Consider the following 22,673-nt stretch of genomic DNA (forward strand, 5'->3'; position numbering starts at 1 on the left):
TGTGCTCACTGCTGGCCATTGTGCTAACCCAGCTGACACCCTTCTCTTGGGGTCATCAACATATTTTCATTTGGATTGTTTCGTGCTTGTGAATGTAAAGAGGAATTTTTTTTCTTTTTTACTTTACTGAAGATGAAATTAACCTAGAATGTGAACTAATTTACTATAAGCAAAGAGCAGAGAGGACACAGGGAGTTACAGATTCCATATTCCCAGGCAGGCCACAAGGAAGTGCAAACTACAAAACTTACTAACTGGATTTCTCAAGAGGAGTTTTCTCCTCCCAGCATTTCCTAGCATCTAATTTTAGACTTATGTGTTATTAACACTCTTCTGTTTCAGCCAGTTTGCAACTTCTGTGGAAAACATACTTTCGCTGCAGGGCAGAGTCAGGCATCCTTTGCAGGATCCTGTGGTAGTTTAATTACCTAAAATGACTCCAAGGGAATTCATGTCCAGCTCCATTACCATAATGAAGACTCACATTTAACATACACAATTACCTTTGAGGGGAAAGAGTGGGAGTTAGGATCATCATAATGATCTAGTAATCTCGCTCCTGGGGGAATATACCAAAGGAAGCAGCAAGGAGGGTCTCAGACATCTGCACCAAATGCTCTACCAGTGTTGTTTACAACAGCCAAGGATGGAAGCAACTCAAGCAAGTACTAATGATTTAGTGGATAAAAAGAATGTGGTATGTACACACAACAGAAAAGGGGGGAAGAAAGGGATTCTGGGAAGATACTGTAATGAACACACCATGAGCATACTCATGGGAAGTGAAGAAAGCCTATCACAAAAGGATACATGCTATGTAATTCTGCTCATACGACTGCATCTAGAAGAGTCAAATATATAGAGACTGGAAGTAAATTGGTGCTCCCTAGGGATAGGAAAAGGAAGAGTGAAGAATTAGTATCTAATAGGACAGGGTTTCAGTTGGAGAAGATGAAATTATGGACGTGAGTGTGGTGATGATTGCTAAGCAATGTGAATGTTGTTATTGCCACTGATCTGTACACTTAGATGAGGACCTGAGTTCAAATCCTAGCATCCTAATAAAATCTGTTGGGGAGGCAGACAGAAGGATCTCTGGGGATAACTGGCTAGCCACTCTAGTTGAATTGCCCAGTGCCAGGTTCCAATAAGAGTTCCTTATCTCAGGTAGTAAGGTGGATGGAACAACAGCAGAAGTTCACTTCTGACCTCTAAACACAAGCACACATACACATATGGGTGCACACTTGCACACATATGCAACTACATGCCTGTAAAACATACATACAAGTAAATGTTAAAATAAGAAATTTCGTTACATATGTTTAAACAAACAGGTATGAATAGGAAGCATGGCAATTAACCCTAAAATGGAAGGAGGAAAGACAAAGCTTCCCAGAAGAGATAGCTTTTTTTTTAAAGAGATGGCTCAGTGGTTAAGAGCACTGTCTGCTCTTCCAGAGGTCCTGGGTTCAATTCCCGGCAACCACATGCTGACTCACAACCATCTATAATGCGATCTGCTGTCTTCTTCTGGCATGTAGCTATGCATGCAAATAGAGCACTCAACTACATTAAATAAATACTTAAAAAAGAAATATAAGGAAGGCATTGACAGCAGGACAAAAGAAAAAGATATTACAGAAGAGGGAATAGCACAAGGGAACAAGAAAGTGAGTACAAAGTCCTATTAAGAAACAGCAAAGAGATGTCCCTAACATCAGGGACATAGAACCTGAAGTCAACATCTCCCCTAACCAGGTGGAACTTCCAGTGGAGAAGGGGAGACACCAACCCACCCATAAAACCTTAGACTCAAAATTTTTCTTACCTACAAGAAGTGTAGGGATAAAGATGTAGCAGAGATTGAGGGAATGGCAAACCAATGACTGGCCTAACTTGAGACCCACCCCATGGGAGAAAGCCAACCCCTGACACTAGTAATGCTACTCTGCTGCACTTGCAGACAGGAGCCTAGCATAGCTGTCTTCTGAGAGGCTTCATCTAGCAGCAGATGGAAACAGAGACCCACAGCCAAAAAATGGGCTGAGCTCAGGGAGCTTTGTGGAAGTGTGGGAGGAAGGATTGAGGGAGCCAGAGGGGTCAAGGACACCACAAGAAGACCTAAAGAGTAAACTAACCTGGGCCCATGGGGACTACAGAGACTGAACCACCAACCAAAGAGCTTGTATGAGCCAGACCTATACCCCCTACACATATGTAACAGATGTGCAGCTTGGTTATCATGTGGGTCCCCTAACAATGGGAGTAGAGGCTATCTCTGACTCTGTTGCCTGCCTTTGGATCTCTTTCCTCTAGCTAGGCTGCCTTGTCTGGCCTCACTGGAAGAACATGCACTTACTCCTGTTGTGTCTTGATGTACCAGGGTTGTTTGATACCCCTTAGGGGCCTCCCTTCTCTGAGAAGAAGGAGAGGAGAAAATGGGGGCGGTGCATGAGGGCAGGACTGGGAGAAGAGAAGAGTGGGGGCTGGAATTAGGCTATAAAGTTATTAAATAAGTAAACTTTTAAAAAGAAAATAAAAAAGAAAGAGAAAATGCAGGCATCTCCAGCTTGGGTCTTTGTAGATATGTTCTAGATGAAGGCTGCAGTGTGCGTGTGTGTGTGTGTGTGTGTGTGTGTGTGTGTGTGTGTGTGTGTGTGTGTGTGTGTGCGCGCCCCATGAGGGTTTTGAGACAGGGTCTCTCTCTAACCTGGAATTAACAAGTAGGCTAGGATTGCTGAACAGCTAACCATAAGGATTTATTGCCTATCCCCCAACTCTGGGATTACAGATGCACATCACTACATAAGGGTTTTAAAAATAATTTCTAGGGATAGAATTCAGGTCCTCAGGCATGCTCAGCAAGCACTTTACTGACTGAGCTATCCCCCCGCACCTCCACCAAGCTGGGCCACTAGAGTCTTTCCAACTGGAGAGCTGTCCAGCTTCCATTTCAAAAAGATCATATTGACAGCTGAATGAGGAATGAATGGGAGGTGGAAGAGATGGAAGCAATGGCAATGACAGAGACTCCTGTGTACAGGCATGGTGGAGGATGGAGAATCCCATGCAAGGATAGGGCAGGGACTTTTGGAGTAGCAGGTGGTGGATGGTGGTTATTATTATTATTATTATTATTATTATTATTATTATTATTATTATTATTATTATTATTATTATTAATTCCTGACTTCTCTACCCTCAGCCAAGCTAACCCCTCCACATCCTCAAGTGTCTTGGCCTACGGAGCAATGGCTCCTGGCTGCTTGCAAACAAGGTCTTTCTAGATCATTTGGCAGGGGGCAAGGGTCTCTTGTAACCCATGCTATCTTTAAACTCACTGTGTAATTGAGGTTAACCTTGAGATTACAGTCCCTCTGTCTCCACTCCTCAAGTTCTGAGGCGTGCCACCTCACTCAGTTTATGTGGTACTGGGGATCAAGCCCAGGGTTTCTTGCATGCAGAGCAAGCATTTTGGCAATGGGACTACATCCTCATCCCCCAAAGCACACTTCAAATATGCTTTCATGTGCTTTGTTTGGTCCTATCCCACACAAGTCCATCTGCATCCATTCATCGAGTGGCCCTTTGTTAACTCCATAATGTCCTACACAATCCAAATTTCCTGGCACCTGAAAATCAGGACTGGCATCTCTCCAGGGAAGGCAGGCCTTCAGCTCACCCAACTATGGGGAATGGCTTTATTCTCTTTCCTCATACCCTCCCAGAGGTTATGCCAAGGTACCAGCCGCCCTCCAAACAAGCAGCATGCAATATCACTGCTGCCAAGGATCCTTTTATCATCACCTTGTCCTGTGGACCCAAGCTCTCAGCCCAAACCCAGCCTGCCTGCCCAAGCTGCCTATGCTTTCTGCCAGCACTGAACAGTCTCAGAAACATGTTTGCCTACCTGCACCGTGAGTACCTTCTTCAGATGAGGAAGGAAGGCTTCCCTTTCAAAGTGACTCTGTAGACACTTTCATTGCAGCCTAATTAGCACACATCTACTTAGTTGCAACAGAAGTGCTCCGTGCTGTTAAGCAAGCTGGGTCTCTTGTTTGCAGTTAAATCCTGGCTTCCTCTCAGCTGACTTGGGGTGGCATCATTTTGCCAGCATTGGAGGAACACAAACAGTTGAGTCAAACAACCTAAGGCTCTATTGGATGGCAAGGGCAAATCTTGCTGTGCCTTTCTGATGTCACCTAAAGAAGACACAGCAGCAGCAGATGGTAAAGGCAATCAGCGACTCTCAGTCACTGCAAGTACACAATGTCTCCACAAAAGAATAGCTAAGCCGTGGAAAGGGGCCAAAGCATCAAGCACTCTGGCACTCCACCTGCTCCTCTCAAAGCCAAGTCATCCTTGGGAATGGCTTTCTGAAAGCCCCATGCTACTGGTTCACCCACTGATGGTGCTAGGAAATCTCCAAGTCTCCACGGAATGGCCCTCTCTCCCTCTGGCTCTCTGGCGAGGGGCCATGCTTGAATCACATGGGGAAATTGGCAAAGCAAGCCCCATTCCTTTGCAGTGTGTCTGCAGTGAGGATTTCGAGTTAGAGTCATTGCTCCTGGCTGCTCCTGCAGAGGAGGAAGCCTTAACTATGTCTCTGAAAAAAGCTTCATGACTCGGATTAAAAATTTTTTCAGTCCTTAGAGGACTCAACGCCACTGCTTCTAGCCTTCTGGCTGCAAACTATCGCTATTCTCTCTTCCTTCCTCTATGCTGACACTTGCTTCTCTCTCTTTTTCATTCTTATGCTATTGTGTCTCTTTCATTGTGCTCACTATAAACTGCTGTCATCTTTTTTCCACATTGGGTATGGATTTCTGAATTAACATTTGTGAGTATATGTTCATATGTGTTCAGGTATGTGTATGTGCAGGGGTGTGTGCAGGTGGATATTGTTTCTCAGGTGCTATTCACCTGGGCTTTTCTTGCTGGCCTGGATCTCACTAACTAAGCTAAACCAACAGACTGGTGAGCTCCAATGATCTTCCTGTCCCTGGCACAGGATTAAGTGGGATCAGCGACACGCCTAAATTTTACATGGATTCTAAGGATGCCGACTCAAGTTTACAGGTGCACAGTAAACACCACCAACTGAGCTATCTCCATAGCCTCTTGGCAATGCCTTAATTGCCTGTAGCCAGCATCCAGTTTTCCTATTGGAAAGATAAAGAACTTCCTCTCTGTCTTTCTTAGGCCCCTGGGTGAGTTCCAAGTTTAGTGTGAAACCGTATCTCAAAATCTAAGGCAGAAAATGTTTGAGGAAGACATCCAGCACTGACCTCTGCCTTCCATGTGCACTGCTCTAGTTTGCCTTTCTCTTACTGAGATAACTACCAAAGGCAACCTGGGGAGGAAAGGGTTTATTTCACTTACACTTCCCAGTCACCGCTCCTCTGTCGTGAGAAGTCAGGGAAGGAAGTCAGGCAGGAGCAGGGAGCTGCTTCTGGCTTACATCCTCTGGTTTGGCTTAGCCAGGGAGCACCTGCTTAGAGGAGGCACTGCCGCAGTGGGCTGGGCCTGTAGTGGATGTAAATATGTGTTTGCTTTGATCCCTTCATCATCAATGAGTGATTTTTAAAAAATTCTTCACAGCCCATCTTGATCAAGGCAATCTCTCCAACTGAGACTCCCTTTGGTACATTCAGGCTCAAGCTAACTTGGAGATTAACATGCGTTCATATGTAAACACACACACACACACACACACACACACACACACACACACACACACGTGTCAATGTCTATTTCTAGGAAAGGTTGGTGACCTCTCTAGGTTGAGGTGTTTTTAATTCTGTTTCACAGGATAGCTACCCCAAAGCTCTCTGAAGTACTTCACACCTCTAGGTGTCACTTGGATCTCTGCCTCACTTAACTCTACCCCTGTGGGATCACCCGCTACACCCCTGTGTATTAAATTAATATTGTTTTCTGAGGGCTTTTGGAGGCAAACCTGCCTCAGCCTTGTTGTGGGTATGAATGTCTCTAAGTCGTATGAAAAGTGCTCATCTAGAAGCTGGTACCCTTCTGCAGCTTGCTAGCATTTAAAAATTCTTCTCATGTACAGAGTGATACCATGTGGTTTGGAAAAGTGGGCTTGTATTGCACAAATGGACCGATTTCATGTAAAAAAAAATACAAATGCAATGGGTTTGCTCATATGATTTTTTGTTAAAGTTGAGCTCTGAATTTGGATTTGAATACTATGAGTAAGAAAAGAAGAGAAACAAGATGGATAAGATAAGAGCTTTCTCCAAATGTTTTATCTTTATCTGAGAAAACAAAAACACATTCTCCTGGAACTATTAACAGTGTGATTGACATAAGTTCTCACCTCATGATGGGCCAGGAAGTAGAAAGACAGGGGGACCTTTGTAGTTGGTCTTCACTACTTTGTGGGTTCCTCCTTTTCCCACCCTTTATCCCTCCCCCTAGTCTCACCCCCTAATCCATAGGAGAGAAAAAAGGATAGAAGATTTTTTTAATCCCTAAATCTAATTTCTCTTTTTTGTTGTTGTTGTTTGTTTGTTCTTTAACCATGGCTACTAATAAACCACACCTAACCTCCCTAAATGACCAAGGACCAAAGCCCACCCACCCGCACTCCTACCTCCCTACCTTCCCACCCTGTCTCCCTCTCTCTTCTTCCTTTTCCAAGCCTACCCCTACTTCAGGGGCTCTAGCACTTATATGCCCTCTGAAAAGTTCCCAGAATTCAAAATGTCAACAATCATAGAAACTATCTGCAGCTGGCAAAACTACACCTCTGCTAGAGCAAAAGGCAAATCATAGTCAGATGCTGTGGACAGTCCTATACCTGGGTTTAAAACAAAAGCACATTCTTATAATATTTCTGTGTTGTTGTTTTTGTTGTTGTTGTTGTTTAAAGAAATTAAAATTTCAGAATTTTAAAAAATGTCACTGCAGACTTTAGACAAGGTAAATTCTTCAAAGCCAGGCCCAGGGGTCCACCTCTTCCAGTCAGGCCCCACGTTCACAGCTTCAACCAGGTGTTAATAGTCCATTCAATTGTGAATCCTTCAGTGGATTAATGCATTGGTTAGTTAGGTCCAAGCTTTTACCAAAGAGCCTTCAGTTTATATTCAAACCATGCCATATCTGTAAGCATGAATGTCCTGGTAATAAGAGTCCTTGTGTCTCGCCCTTTGTGTACCAACTATTGAGACAATGGATCCCAAGTTATTGGAATTTCTTTAGAATGCTCATGTTGGGAGAACCCAGGAAGAGATTTCACACAGTTCTGACAACTTATCAGAACATCTTGTAGAAGAGAGTGTAGCCAAGACAATGATGAGCCAGTGATGGGCAGAACCACACCCTGACCAGAGCTGCTTAGTTATATGTATCTCTTGTCTTATTTGGACCTTAACCTAATGTCAGGAACAGGAAAAAAAAAAGTCTTCATACTGTGGCCCAAGGGGAACAGATAGAAAAGACAGAAATTTTTATCTAGAAGATAAGTAGAATGTGATGGACAAGAGAGGTTGTCACATGGGGAGAGACACAGTTAGACACCAGCCCAGAGGAGCTTCCATGTTCAAAGGGCAGTGGGGTTGATTTGACTTTGCAGTTGCTTGCAGAGAGAGATGGATAGAGAGCTAGCTCTCGGCTTTTATCTTGAGTCACATGACCTTGTCTTCTATTCTAAACTCACTCTTGTTCCCCGTCCTGCCAGAGGGGCTATAAGTGCCCAAGTGACAGCTGCGCAGACTGACCTTTAGATCCCATCAACCTGCCAAACTTGAGATGCTGGCAAAAACCTAATGATAAGAATACTTGGGATTACCATCCCTCCTCCCCTCCCCACTCATCCTTGATTCCCAGAATCCTTAGGGGCTAGTGCCACCTTCACTCTGTTTTTGTTTGTTTGTTCATATTTTTAAGACAAGGTCTCTCTGTGTAGCCTTGGCTGTCCTGACTTTCTCTCTGTAGACTAGGCTGGCCTCAAACTCATAGAAATCTGCCTGTCTCTGCTTCCCAAATCCTGGGATTACAGACTCCCCACCCTATTTACCCATTAGGAAAGATAGAATATCCAGTGTCACATGAAAATCTCTTCACTCTGATAGTCTTTGTTATCATCTGGGTCATCGGGCAGCAGTCCCTAGGCTCACTAGACACACTGTGTGCGGGAAATAATCTATATGCCACATACTATATTCTTTTTGTTTGTTTGTTTGTTTTTAAAAGAGTTTCTAGCCTAGGCTGGCCTAAAACCTGACATGTAGCCAAGGATGACCTTGAACTTTTGATCCTCTTACCTTCCAAGTGCTGGGATCCCAGGTGTGCCCCTATATAGTTTTGAGGTGCAAGTTAGGTAAGCACTCTACCAACCCAGCCATATCTCCAGACTCTTACTTGGTATGTTCTAAGAGCTAGAATTCCCACAGAAGCCCAGAAAATTCTGTGTTTACTTAGTACTCAAACTGTGTACCCAGACCACAGCCCCACCTCCAGTCCCAGCCTTTGTTCAAGAGACAGTGTACAGCTTTGAGGCCAAGGTATTTCTCAATGACTAAAGGTCAAGAGAAAGCACACAGCTCAGAGTCCATAGTTATCTCGTTTGTTTTCTCCAACGTAACTTTAAAAAGATCACTATGAGGATCAAGGCTATCAGAAACTGCCAGGAGACACAGGAAGACCACCAGGGAGAAATGGGGGCAAGGAGGTGGGCAAAAGCTGAGTAATAATAAGAGCCAGGCCAGGACCTGAAGCCCAGTAAGACAGGGGAAGGGAAAGTGCTTGGCCACAATCTCTGGAAAAATAAATGGATTCATTTGTTGATCTTTGGCTTCTAGACACTGTTCTTGTGAAGGGCAGAACAGACCCTCCATGGGGGGTTCTGACCAGTGACTGCAGAAAGCATCTCTCTCCTGGGGGAGGGTAAGGACTAGATCAAAACAAATGCTTTTCATGGTTTATGAGCATCCTGGATCACCACTGTTTGCTTATGAAATTCATAATGCTAAAGAGGCAAGTGGATACATATGATTATAAAGTCCATGTGATGGAAGCATTACAGACCAGGGTTTTTCTATGTAGCCCTAGGTGTCCTGAAACTCAATCTGTAGATCAGGCCGGCCAGAACTCAGAGATCTGCTTGTCTCTGCCTCCTACGTGCTGGGATTAAAGATATATGCCACCACTGCCCACCTGGCTACTTTTCCTTTTTTTTTTTTTTTTTAAGGCTTCAGTAAGAGAGGTATGATGGCACACATCTTTAATTCCAGGACTTGGGAGCAGAGGCAAGCAGATCGCTGTGAGTTCAAGGCCAGCTTAGTCTACAAAGCAAGTCCAGGACAGCCAAGACTACACAGAGAAACCCTGTCTTGAGGGGTTAAAAAAAAAAAAAGAATCCATAATCATAGCATTAGAGGAAGAAGCAAGATTGACTTGCATTTGTGCTTGCTGTGGATGAGAATCCTCCCCTGCTCTCTCCTCGCTGACTTCACGCAGCTTTCAAGGCTTCACTGAGCTCTTAAGATTCTAGACCACTTCCCCCACCCCTATCCTTCCTTTCAGTTTAGAGTCCCTGAGCAGACTTTCTTCTCTCCCTCCCTGCTATTTTCTCTCCTTATATCACTTTCTTACTACCACATACAGTGATGGATCTGCTTGGTCTCCTTTTTGTCTCTCCACCGCCGGCTAATCTCAATGAGACAGAGGCAGACGTTTCTGACTCATTGCTACATCCTCTCGAGCCTGGTCTGATACCGCCCTCCTGATAGAAGCTCCAAAAGTATATGAGCAGTGGTGGCACACGCCTTTGATCCCAGCACTTGGGAGGCAGAGGCTGAGGGATTTCCAAATTCAAGGCTAACCTGGTCTGCGGAGTGAGTTCCAGCACAGTCAGAGCGACACAGAGAAACCCTGTCTCCAAAAGGGGAAAAAAGCTCCAAAAGTGTGTGTTGAATGAGTGACTAACCATCCCACTTTCCCTCCTCTTGGTGTGGCAGTGTGTGGCTCAGAGCCATGTGACGCAGAGAGAGAGTTGTCAAACTCTGTGATCTCTCCTAGCCTTTGTTCTCTTGCTCATTTGAGTTCCCCTAGGCCACTTCTAATGTTTTTCTGAATTCTCCAGCTCCAACAAGCTGGCATGCTTCCTGCAGCTCACAGAGGATGTGCCTGCTGCCTTGTAGTGTTCCTAGAGTTTGAAGTGTTCCTCCCACGTTAGGGATCATGCACTAGTTGGCACTAATTTGTGTCAAGTGGCACTGTCTTGGAGGGACTCAGCTGAAAGCCATTTATTTCACATCTCTGTATTAATTGCTAGGTACTATATCAAGCATGATAGAAAAGTAAATGAGACATAGAATTTCCTGGCCTTCAGTGATCTGGTGGGGAGGCAGATTTTTATAGCATTAAATAACAAGGATGATGCCTAATATCAACCATCAATTCAACAGGATCCAGAATTACACAAGAGACAAGTTTCTGGGTCTGTCTGCAAGGCAGAGCCTAGGTTAGATGAACTGAAACGGGAAGATCCACCCATGTGGGTGGCACTATTCCATAGGCTGGACCTGAGCAGCACCTGAGCTTGTTTCTCTGTGCTTCCTGACTACAGACACTATGTGACTAGCCACTTCCGGCCCTTGCTGCCTTGACCTCCCTGCCAAGATGGGCTGTACCTAACACTGTGGGTCAAAACAGATCTTCCTTTCTTGAGTTGTGTTTGTGACATATTCTTTCTTTTTAAAAATTCATCTATTCATGGGTTATAGCTAATACCTATGAAGCTGCTTTGTTAAGTATTTTATCACCACCAGGAGAAAAGTATGTTATACAAAGGCCAAAGATTGGCTGCATAAAAGAAAAGACAGACAGTGGGGGAGAATTCTTACTCAGTTGGAGAGAGAGGGGACCAAAGGCGGCTTAATGGAGGAGGTGATCTGGGCCAATGGCCTTACAAGCAGAGGGGATAGCCTCAGGCTTCATATCGGACTGAAATGTGGTATTTCTATGGACAAATCAGAATGTGCTGGTATGATCAATCAGAGAGGGGTGTGTGCTGGGTCCAGATCATGAAAGGCTGCATCAGCTTCGTGACTGGAAGCTAAATGTGGAAGGGGCATAAAGTCGCTGCAAGTTTTAGGCAGGGTCTGTGGTGAGAAGACACCGGATTTGAGGAAGACACACCTGGAAGCACGGACAGCGCGTGAAGTATGATAATGCTCTTACCCAGATTGGTGATGGCAGAGATGCAAGGTTATAAAAAACAGGTTTAAGAGCCTTGAAGAGGGAAAACTGGCAGGACCTGATTACTGACTCAGCATGCGACAGGCTATAGGAGGGAGGGATGAAGCAGACAGAGACAGAGGGTGGCTTGGGACCCCAGGGAAGCAGGCAGGGTAATGGACGAGGTGCTACTTAAAGTGGAGATATGTTGAATTTAAGTTCTAGTCTCTAGAATTTAGTGGGAACTTGAGAGAAACAGAATGAAAGTTGGGATTGGAATTCTAGATTTTGGAGTCATTGGCTTAAAAGTCACTAACACTGATGAAAGAGAAAACCGACCCTCAGGAGCATATGTGGACTGCAAAGAGTCGGAGCCATGGATGGGGCCCTTGGGGAGAGGGAGTAAGTGGCCTCCAGCTGCCTGTCCAGGGATTGTCATTCTCCCATCGCCTTCAGACAGGCCCTCGTGTTGGGTACCAGTCTCCAATAGTCTCTTTGGCTGTACTGATTTCTTTACTCTTCCATGAAACCTCCAGAAGTAACTTGCCCATATTCCAGCTATTAATCAGTAAGGGAGACAGGAATCCCTAGGGGAGGGAGTTCTTTAAGGAAGAGAAGTGGATGGTGGTGTGCCTTGACCCTCTTGAGTCAGTTGCCAAATATTTCTTTCAATTCTCCCTACTTTTCTCACAGACAAAAAGGCACCCACAGTGTTGGCTGTTAACTACACAGGGATGTAACAAATTTTTTAAAAAGATTTATTTATTCGTACAGTATTCTGCCCACGTGAGTGCCTGCAAGCCAGAAGAAGGCACCAGATCTCATTATAGATGGTTGTGAGCCACCATGTGGTTGCTGGGAATTGAACTCAGGACCTTTGGAAGAATAGACAGTGCTCTTAACCTCTGAGCCATTTCTCTAGCCCCAATGTGACAAATTTTGAAAGCGAGAAATCACCTTTCAGTCATGTGTAGATTTGAACAAGCTCTTCAGGAGTTAATTTTTTATTCCCTCTGGAGCCCTTGTGAAACTGAACACATGTTACTGGGAAAGGCAGGGCATTCATACCGTATCTATAAGCACACTTTGTTCTGGAAGTTGGGCAGCAGTGGGAGAGAGAAGCTCACAAGACACATAGACAGTGGGCAGCCTAAGGAAGGCTGAGCAAGCTTTGAAGGCCATCCCTATATTTACTTCATGACTTCTGAGTTTAAATGGTATATTAAGACACACTTTCCTGTTATAGAATTTTACTGTGTAGCTTCAGGAAACAAATCTGCATCAGTTACTTGCCCCCTATTATGATGACAAAATACCTGACAGAAGCAGCTTAAGGGAGGAAGGGCTTGTTTGGGATACAGTCCATTGTGAAGAAGGCACGGCAGTGGGAGTGTTGTTAGGACTCCTCACATCTCTATGGGCCAGGAAGCAGAAAGACCAGGGCCAGAAGTAGGTCCACACTATGACCCAGAGCCTGCCTCTGGCGATCTGCTTCCTGCAGCCAGCTTCCTTAAAGCCTTCACAGTCTCCAAAACAGTGTGAGCACCAATTGTTCAAATATGTGTAGGTGACTTTTTTTTATATATATATCCAAACCACAACAAGATCCATGATTCATTTTATTGACTATTCATATTTTTTTAAACTTTTTTATTGATTCTTTGTGAATTTCACATCATGCACCCCAATCCCACTCATCTCACTACCCCTCCACCCTTGCAACCTCCCCTACACCGTTTTTCTTTTGGCAGGTAGTGATGTCGGCAGGCTGAGTTTTATGTCCTGAGTGGTAACCATTGTGAAGTCAGCTGGGCTAAGTCTGGGGCCTTATCACAAAAGAAAAGAGGGAGAGGGGATAATCAGTAAGAAAGAAGAGTAAATGAATTGAGAGTGGGTTTGGTGTATGTCTGGGCTTAGAGTCTGAGACAGTAGCCTTGTCAGAGAGAACAGGACAACAAAGGAGCCACCTGCGAGTACGGGCAGGATGTGGTAGTTTTCAGAAAGACATGTATATTTGACAGCCGGAAGCAGTGTGGCATCAACATTAATTGATCTCAATGGTACTCTGGGCACAGCCTTTGCTAACGCCACACTGAGAACACCCTGCAGCAGGTGACATTTCCTCCAGATGCTGGGGTTGGGAACACAGTGTCTCTTGTATCTGCAAGTTCTTCCAACCCCTTGTTGTTATGAGTGTAGCTGATGGCAACTCATGACCCTGCCTTTTCCTGGGATGCACACTCCAGCAAACAGGGTCATGACTCCCTAAGGCTGGGCAGCCCAGAGTTATGAAGGTTCAGTTTCTTATTCCTCATAGCAAGAAGGGATTTTCTGCAGGAGAACAGCTTGAAGCTGGCCTACAGTTGAGACTACAGCCAGGCTTTGTTCTGTGATTTCAATGACTTGCCTTTCTGAAAGGCAATACTGAAGCCAATCCCTGTGATGAGGCACATCGGAGTGGAAGCAACATAGCCAGGGTACTTAGAGGAGGGACCTTTGGGAGATGAATAGAATTAGGGGCAGGTCCTTAGGGGGGACTCCATGATCAAACAATGGGAGAAGAGAAAGAGGAGGAAGAAGAGGAGAAGAGGGAAGAATAGAAAGAAGAAAAAAGAGGAACACAAGAGAAACTGGAACACACACATGCACACACATGTTCTGTGTGTTTCTGTGTTTCTGTCTCTGTCTCCCTCTCTCTTTGTTTCTCTGTCTCTCTGTCTCTGTCTCTCTCTGTCTCTCTCTGTTTCTCTCAGTCTCTCTCTCTCTGTCTGTCTGCCTGTCTCTTTCTCTCTCTCTCTCTCTCTCTCTCTCTCTCTCTCTCTCTCTCTCTCTCTCTCTCTCTCTCTCTCTCTCTCCCCGTGCATATGATGCCCTGGGCCACCTAAAGATTTTTCCAGAAAGAAGGCCAGCATCAGATATGGCCTTCTACACTGTGTCTCAGCAAGCACTGTGAGCTAAAGCCAAACAACTTCTTTTCTTTATAACTTACCCAGTCAGTAGTACTGAGCTACCAACAAGAGAAAATATACCGACAAGTATGACTATAGGAGCACACCAAATAGTGTCTGTGTGGCTAGAAAGGTAGACTATTGGTTTATTCACACTATGTGCAGGTATAGGGAACACAAGGCTTCTGCCATCATAGATGGGCTTGAACAGGAGGCTGAACTGTAAGGAGGACAGACCCACTATAAACAGTATGCATCATTAAAGCTCTGCTATGGTCTGTTGGCAGTCTGATGGATATGACTGGAGCAGCTTTTTTTTTTAACTTCATGACTTTAATAACTAGAACACAATGTCTTTGAATTTCTTGGCATCTGTGGAGGTGATTCGTGCATTTTATATCATTTTAAGACGTGAATGACTTACACAGAGCCTTACAGAAAGGCAAAGAATAGCATGAATCCAGTACCACAGGCTCACCAGAACCATTTGGTCTCTTTCCTGCCCCTTGTTCCGTCATGGAGTCAGATGTGAACACCACTAGTAGAGAGCAAGGATGACCCGCCGAGGGGATATGCAATACAGTCCAAGTGACATCCTGGATTCATGTCTGCTCTGCCCAGGTAGAAGTCCTGGAGGCAGAAGCTTGAAAAGACAATCGCATGTCATCTATAATCAAGAAGCAGAGAGTACTGAATGCTCAGCTCACTTTCTCTTTTTTATTTAATTTGAGATCCTGGTCCATGGGACGCTGCTACATTTAGTGTGGGTGTTCTCAGCTCAACTAACCCAGTCTAGAAGCTCCCTCCCAGGCATGCCCAAAGGCTGGTCTTCTAGGTGAGTCTAGACACTGTCAAGCCCACAGTCAGTATAAACCACCATGGTAAATGTCTTCCTCCTCACCCCCCCCCCCCCGTTCCAAGTGCCTCTGGAGGTCAGCCACATGTCTTTGTGTTTCTGGAAATGTACAGTGTCATTGTGGGCAAAACAATGTCATAGGAAAAGTTGAAAAGTGGATCGTGATGTTCCTCTCACTCTTCACGAGCATTTTGTCTTTACGCTGGAAGAAATGCGGCCAATCAGTCTCCAGGCTATAGCTGTTTCCTCAGGTTTGGATGCATCCATTACCAGCTATGCTGGCCCGTGGGAGACCTCCAGGACAGGTCAGGCAATAGCACTCTTTTCGGAGGCATGGAGGAGGTTCACAAGACTCGGGAAGTTCATGGTGTCTTCACCAGCTGGTCACTAAATCCTCACAAGACCCCTCCCTAAGATCATGATGGGACTCTTCAGTGGTGTAGCTGCCTCTAGGTCACCCAGGGCACTTCCCTCTTGTGTTGTTGCCTTTGAGTCATATGTGTTCCTGTTAAGTAACCCCTCGGAACTCATTGGTTTACCAAGCCAGAGTTGGACGGAGTCCTTTCTTTGGTCTATAGGCTTTCTCTACCTAAAGAGGCATTCCTTTATGTCTCCCTCCAAGGAAAAGTCACACATTAGCATTAGGGGTGGAGAGATGTTTGCTTGATTGCCATAGATAGAAGTCTTCTAACTTCTTCAACACAGTGAAAAGAAAACCTACCATCTCTTGAGCATGTGCTTGAGCTAGGTGGAAAGCTATTTCATTTCATCTTGTCCTCAGGACAGAAAATATTTTTTAAGTAACTGCCAAGTGTCAGAAGATGTATTGGTATCAGGAAGAGACATAAAAATAAGTAGGGCACAGTCCTTGCTTGCCAGAGCTGTACTGAGTGGGGAAGATACAATCCTAATAAGTAACTGTAATTAAGTATGACATAAGTCTCCAATAAGAGGCAAGCACAGACGTCTGTGGGAGCACACAGGAGGAGAGACTCATATCCTCTACAGCTCTCGGAGAGGTTGCCTTACAAGAACTTACTGATGCCTAAGCATTATGACATGATGCTAATAATCCCCAAAGTTATTTCTGATCATCAGAGAGTTACAAAAAAAAACCCCAAAACCTGAGCCAAACAAACAAACCAAGCCAGAATAATGTCCCCAAAGATGCCCATGTCCTAACTGCTAGAGCTTTGGAATCTTATTACCTAACATGAAAACAAAAGACTTTGCTGATATTAACTAAAAGGTCTAGAGGAAGGAAAAAGAGGGGAACAAGAAAGGGCAATGCAAAGAGGCAGAAATGTGTGTTTTCCTCAGATATGGACTCGTGTGTGTGTGTGTGTGTGTGTGTGTGTGATGAAAGTAGAAAGGTGACTATTTGTGGGGAGAAAAGGGACTATTATGGGGAAGGAAGGACAGGGAAGTTAGTGTGTGGGGGGCAGGGGTGAGCCAGGTACAAAAATATTTATGTATGAAAATTCTACAACAAAATCCATTATTTTGTATTCTAAAAAATTATTTAAAAAAAAAAGTTGATGACTACAACAACAAATCTTGAGGTGAAGTTGATCCTGCATTACCTGGATGGGCCCAGTATCATTGTGTGTAATCTCCTATAAGAGGAATTAGGAAGGTCAGGTCAGGGCTTGGGAGATTCTTGGAGGCATGAATTTCAATCCTGAGAATGTATGTAAAGCCAGACACAGTATCCTGAGTTTATAATCCCAGCATTCCTGCTGGACATACGGATGGGGGAATTCCCAGAAGCTCACAGGCCAGCTAGACTGGTGTATACTTTGCAAAAAGGAGACCCTATCTCAAACAAGATGGAAAGGAAGGTTCCACAAAATCCACAGTTGTCCTCTGTCTTCCATGTGCATTTTTGCATTCACACATTCACACACATGAACACACATAGTAAAATAATAATAATAATAATAATAATAATAATAATAATAATAATAATAATAATAATAATAAAAAATAGTAATAAATAATAATAAGTCAAGTTAATAGAAGAAGATAAGAAGATGCTGGGACAAAATCAAGAAGCTCAGTGATGAGAGGAAAGGCCACACACCAAAGAAAACAGGTGACTTCTACTTCTAGAAGCCAGGAAAGATGAGAAAACTGTCCTGCTGATGGCTCCTGTGGCCTGAAGAAAACCTATGAACTTCTGCAACTGCAAGAGAGTAAATTTGTGTTGTAAAATACTAGCTTTGCAATAGGAAAAGACATTGAACTTGAGCAAGAACTTGCCTGATACCTCAAATGCTGCTGCAATGAAGCCTGAATGTAAATCAAGTGTGAGCCAATCCAGACCATAAGGACCTTTCCCGAAAGCTGAATTCATTCTCTTTTAGTGTTTGTTCACTATATTATAAAAAGTATGTCTACCTGTCTCCTGTATCTGTTGCCTAGAGCACAGATCTATGCCAAGTACAATGGTATGCTAAAATGTAGGGGATTAGACAGGACAAACACCTGCAGATAGACAAACTGTTTGTTTTCTGAAGAGCACAAAAGAGCTAAGAGAATTAAGTTCCAGCCAGGCCGTGGCTTTAATCAAAACACTCGGGGAGGCAGTGGCAGGTGGATCTCCTGGGTTTGAGGAGGAGAGAGGGAGGGGACAGTGAGAGGACAGAGCTGAGGCCTAAATTCCACTCTTAGCTTGGCCACAAGCTAGTTCTCAAAATAGAGCAAAAGCATATTTCTGGGTTTCAGTTTTTCTACCTTGGCTAAAGTCAGCTTGGGCTGGATGGGGTTTGTGGTTCTTCTCAGTCTCAGGCTTCTGCAGTCAAAGATGATCAGATTGCTGCCCAGCCCACCCTCCTCTCCCTCAGCCACACATCTGAGTCCCAGGTGGGTATGCTGACCAAACAGTTTGGGTGCCAGTGCACTTATTACTGAACCAAAGGGCAACTCTTTCCCTGTGGAGTTGCTCTTAAATCTCCTAAGACTCAGGCCTCGTGTCCAGCAAGCTGAGAGATTGTCTCCAACCAGTCAAGCTAGAGAAAACCGCCTTAAATGTGATACTGAATGTGATGTCTCACTTGACTCAGAGAGAAAAGGCATTCTAGGTGATATAGCTCAGTTGGCAAAGCGTTTGTCTAACATTTGTGAGATCCTGAGTCCTGTTCCCAGCACCATGTAAACCTGGGCATGGCGGTGCTTGCCTGAAATCCCAGCATGTGGGAGGTAGAGGGAGGGAGATCAGATGATGCTTACGGGTCATCTTCAGCTATGCAAAGTTCAAAGGCAGCCTGGGCTACCTGAGACCCAGTCTTTTGGAAGAAAAGAGTTCTAGTTGTTTCTGGGAATGGTGGCTGTCCTAATTAAATTTACTAATGCTGTGATGAAACACCATTATCAACTCAGGTTGGGGGGAGGGGAAGGGTTTGTTTGGCTTGCACTTTCACATCACTACTCATTACTGAAGGAAGTCAGGGCAGGAACCTGGAGGCAGGAGCTCATACAGAAGTCATAGAGAAGTGCTGCTTATTGACTTGCTCGGCCTGTTTTCTTATAGAACCCGGGACCACCTGCCCTGAGGGAGTTCCACCCACAATAGGCTGGGCCCTCTTCCATTAATCACTAATTAAGAAAATGCTCTATAGGCTTGCCTACAGCCTGGTCTTATGGAGGCACTTTCTCAACGGAAGCTCAGACCTCTCTGATGACCCTCACTTGTGACAAATTAACATAAAACTAGCCATTAATACGAGAGGACAACTTGTGGTCCTGTGTGGTTCTGGGGTTTTTTGCTGTGCTAGAAGAATGACCTGTGGGTTTTCATGCAGCCTTAATGATGGTGCTTGTACGTCACAGCTTCTCATCTTTGAAACACAGAAACCACAGCACAGATTTCCCTTCAGCTTGGTTTGCTAGTCTTCAATGAATGGTGCTACTGGCGTCCCAGCTGCTTCCTTGACATTTTTCTTTTTGTAATAGAGATGCCCAGTTATATGCAGGAACACATATTAGTAGCTGAATGGATAAATAATTAACCATTACATGGCTCTAAACTACTTGCTTTCTTTATACCTCTCAATGCAGCATGGAATTCTCCTTGGCATTTTTAGTCCATGATACTTAACTGGGCCCATTCCCTCTCCGTGGCTGCTGGTCTGAGTTCCCACCTCTTAACATTTGCTCTGCCCGCTTTCACCATTCCATTGCCACACTCCATTCATGGCTCTTTCTTCTGCTTGTTATCTCCCTTGGCAACTGCATCCAATCTCAGTCCCTCCACACACACCCCTGTTACATCCTGTGTGGACCCCTCTGCAGCCTGCTGAGAGTGTTAAGCCCTTTCTTAAGCCCATGTCTTCACGCCGAGGGCACCAGGTCCCAGATCCCAGGCTGAGATGTGTGAACATGGACAAGTGATTCAGACCTCAGTTTTCCTATCTATAAAAGGGGGAGAATGATAGACTCTACTTTCCAGTATTACCGTTAAGCATTCAGGAAATTAGCTTTGTAAAGTGCTTGGCTATGGTAATCCACAATCAATATTATCTACATTTTGTTCAAATAACTGAGCTTCGGAACTTGAATGAGTCTACTTGTCAACCCTACACTCAACTCGCCTCTCTAAATAAACAAAGCAGGGTACCTCACCCAAAATCTCCAGCCATTTCTATTCCTGTTGGTAGTATCAACTACAGTCCTGTTTTCTGGCCCCGAATGTTTGAATCATCTCGGAGCCTTTTAATGTTTGTTGTTTATTTTGAGACAGGTTCTCAGTATCTTTCCCAGGCTGACCTCAAAATTCACCATCCACCTGGCCAGTTGCCCAGTGTATACAGGTGTATAGGTGTGTAATGCTGGGATTATAGTCATACGCTACCACGCGTGGCCCTTTGAGCCTGTTTCTTCTGCTCCTCTATCTGGTCAACTACCAAGTCCTACTTCTCCACTCACATACGGTTCCTCTTGTCCAATCCTGTCCCTTACTGTGTTCATTTCCAGGGAATATCACTTTGGTTCTGTACCTAGCCTTTCACCTGCCAGGTTTTTCTTAACCACCATTCCATGTGGCCCTCACAGGGACATTCATCCACGCACAGAGTTGTCCCTACTTGCATCTTTGTCCTAAACACACTTCTCCTTACTCACGCTGCTTGTGGAAAAGCCAAGTTCTCTGTGTAACATTTGGGTTTGTATCCAGTATCACAGAGGCTCAGCTTGTGTGCAGGGGGCTGGGAGACTGGAGGCGGCCTTGTGCATGGCACGAGTAGGTGGCAGCTTCTAGTGGGAGAAACTATGAGTCACTTAGCCACATGCAGTAGGTGGCAAAGGGTATAAAAAGGAGGAGCAGGCGACTATATCTGAAATAGCAAAAAAAAAAAAAAAACTATCAAAATCATATGGACATAAAGAACAGTCAGCCACAAACATTTGTCACTCATCTGCTGTGTGCCAGGCTACACAAGAAAATGCCGGGGTCCCAGGGATGGAGACAGCCTAATCCTTCCTCTCCAGGATGCCCAGCTGTAGCAGGAGGCAGGAAAATCTGAGCTCAGATACACAGTGAGGACAGCAGGACTCTCCTGTGGGAATATGAAGGAGACATGTTCACATGTATCAGAGTGTATGAAGGAAACTTCTAGGAGGAAGTGACCTGGCTGAGAAGAGTGGAAAACATAAGTCAGAGGAGGGTGGAGAGGTAATGGCGGGGGTCCTCAAGGCCAGGGACATCACCTACGGTCACCAAGATACTAGAGACTCCCTGTAGTAGTGTTGTTGGACTGTGACCTAGCTGGAGACAGAAGAAAGATGCAATGTATGTCAAAGCATTTGTGATAGATGGGGTCAATAATACCATTTATTTACTTATTTGTTTGTAGCACTAAGGATTGAACTGAGGGCTGTGTGCATGCAAGGCCAGCTCTGCCGCTGAGCTCCGCCCACTGTCATCTTTTCACTTTTATCTTTGAGAGAGGGTCTCACTACGTTGCCTAGGCTGGTCTCAAGCTGACCCTGCAGCACAGGCATGCTTGAATCTTTGATCCTCCTGCCTGCACCTCTCAAGTAGCTGGATGACAGGTCTCAGCCATCTAGACGCATAGATACATATATTTTTATCTGTCAATTTTAAAGTAACTCCTATGATAAAAGACTCAGTTAAAAGAAAGGGGTGAACCATGAGGGGCTTTGCATTCCAATCTGAGCAGGAGAAATGTTGACAAGTTAGAAGCAAGGAGTGGATTCACCGCAGTGTCTTAGAAGCCGAAAGCAGCCCGGATTTCAGTAGGGAAAGGCAACATACCCCAGTGATGAACACTCAGGCTGATTCCACAGGTGACAAGAGACACTTATTGTTCCCACTATTCACCTCCAGCCCCTGCAGTCTGTAAGAACTCAGAGGTGGTGTCCTAGGATCAGGGTTCTGGGATGCCAGTACCCTGAAACAATCCCAGATGGGACCTACTTCAAAAATAAAAGTGGTGGTGGGGCTAGAGAGATGGCCTCAGCGGTTAAGAGCACTGTCGGCTCTTCCAGGGGCCCTGAGTTCAATTCCCAGCAACCACATTGTGGCTAACAACCATCTACAATGAGATCTGGTATTCTCTTCTGATGGACAGGTGTATATGGAGGCAGAACACTGTGTATGTAATAAATAAATAAATATTTAAAAAAAATAAAAGTGGAGAGGAGGGACCCATGGGCCTCACCCTCTCTAAGGATTTAGAGGCAGTTAACATTTGCTGGGGGAGGGGGAGGGAGAGACATTTTCCTCAGTGGTGGAACCACTGGTAAGTTATCTATACTATCTCAGATAGACCCTCACCAAGCACTAATGACACTCATAGGGTCCCCTCCCTCCCAAAAGATATGAAACTAAAAGAGAAAATAGTTAGGGAGAGGAAGGAAATCAGCAGTAGAGGGAGACGGTCATGAGAGAGTAATAGAAGTGAATATAATGAAAATTAATACATGTAGGAGAATGCCATGGTGAAACCAGTTTCTATACGTAATTAGCATACACTAATTTTTTTTAAGTCTTCTTAAAAGAGGTTCATTGAATGCTGGATCTTCGCCTTTTCTGTATGGTGCCTTCATTCAGCACCCAAAGTCCAATTTCTGGGGCTGTTGAGTAATTGTGGCATAACTACAGGTAGAGAAATTGTCTGTGGAGGGCACTGAGAAGCCTCTAGGCCCACCAGGCTGCCCAGCTCCTACCCAGAGAGACCAGGTTACAGTGAGCCGCCACTCAGACAAGTCCCCTGAGGAGGAGAGGAAAGCAGGACCTGCAAAGCAAGTCATAAATCTCATCTCCAAAAGAGTGAGATAGCATTTACTCTTGAGCCAAGTATGAGTGATCACAGCCCCTGAACATGGATTCGCTGTGCTCCCCAAACATACATTGAACCATAGAAACAATCACATGAGTTTCTTATTAGTTACAGAACAAAGAACACACATCATAGCATTTGCTAAGTACATTTTGGGTGGCCTTGGGTGGGCAGATTTTAGAAAAGTAGAGAAAACAGCTGCTATCTGGGCTTTTAGGTTGATGGGAGCTAGCGGCCTGCTAAGAATACACTTAAAGCCTCTGGCAGTCACAGTGATAACAGTGATATTAGGACAGACACAGGATGGGCGATGCTGGCTTCCAAAGGGACTAAAAATAGGCTGGGATGATTTGATTCTGG

Source organism: Acomys minous (assembly GCF_964271855.1).
Source record: "Acomys minous genome assembly, chromosome: 9".
In the NCBI taxonomy this organism is placed as follows: domain Eukaryota; kingdom Metazoa; phylum Chordata; class Mammalia; order Rodentia; family Muridae; genus Acomys; species Acomys minous.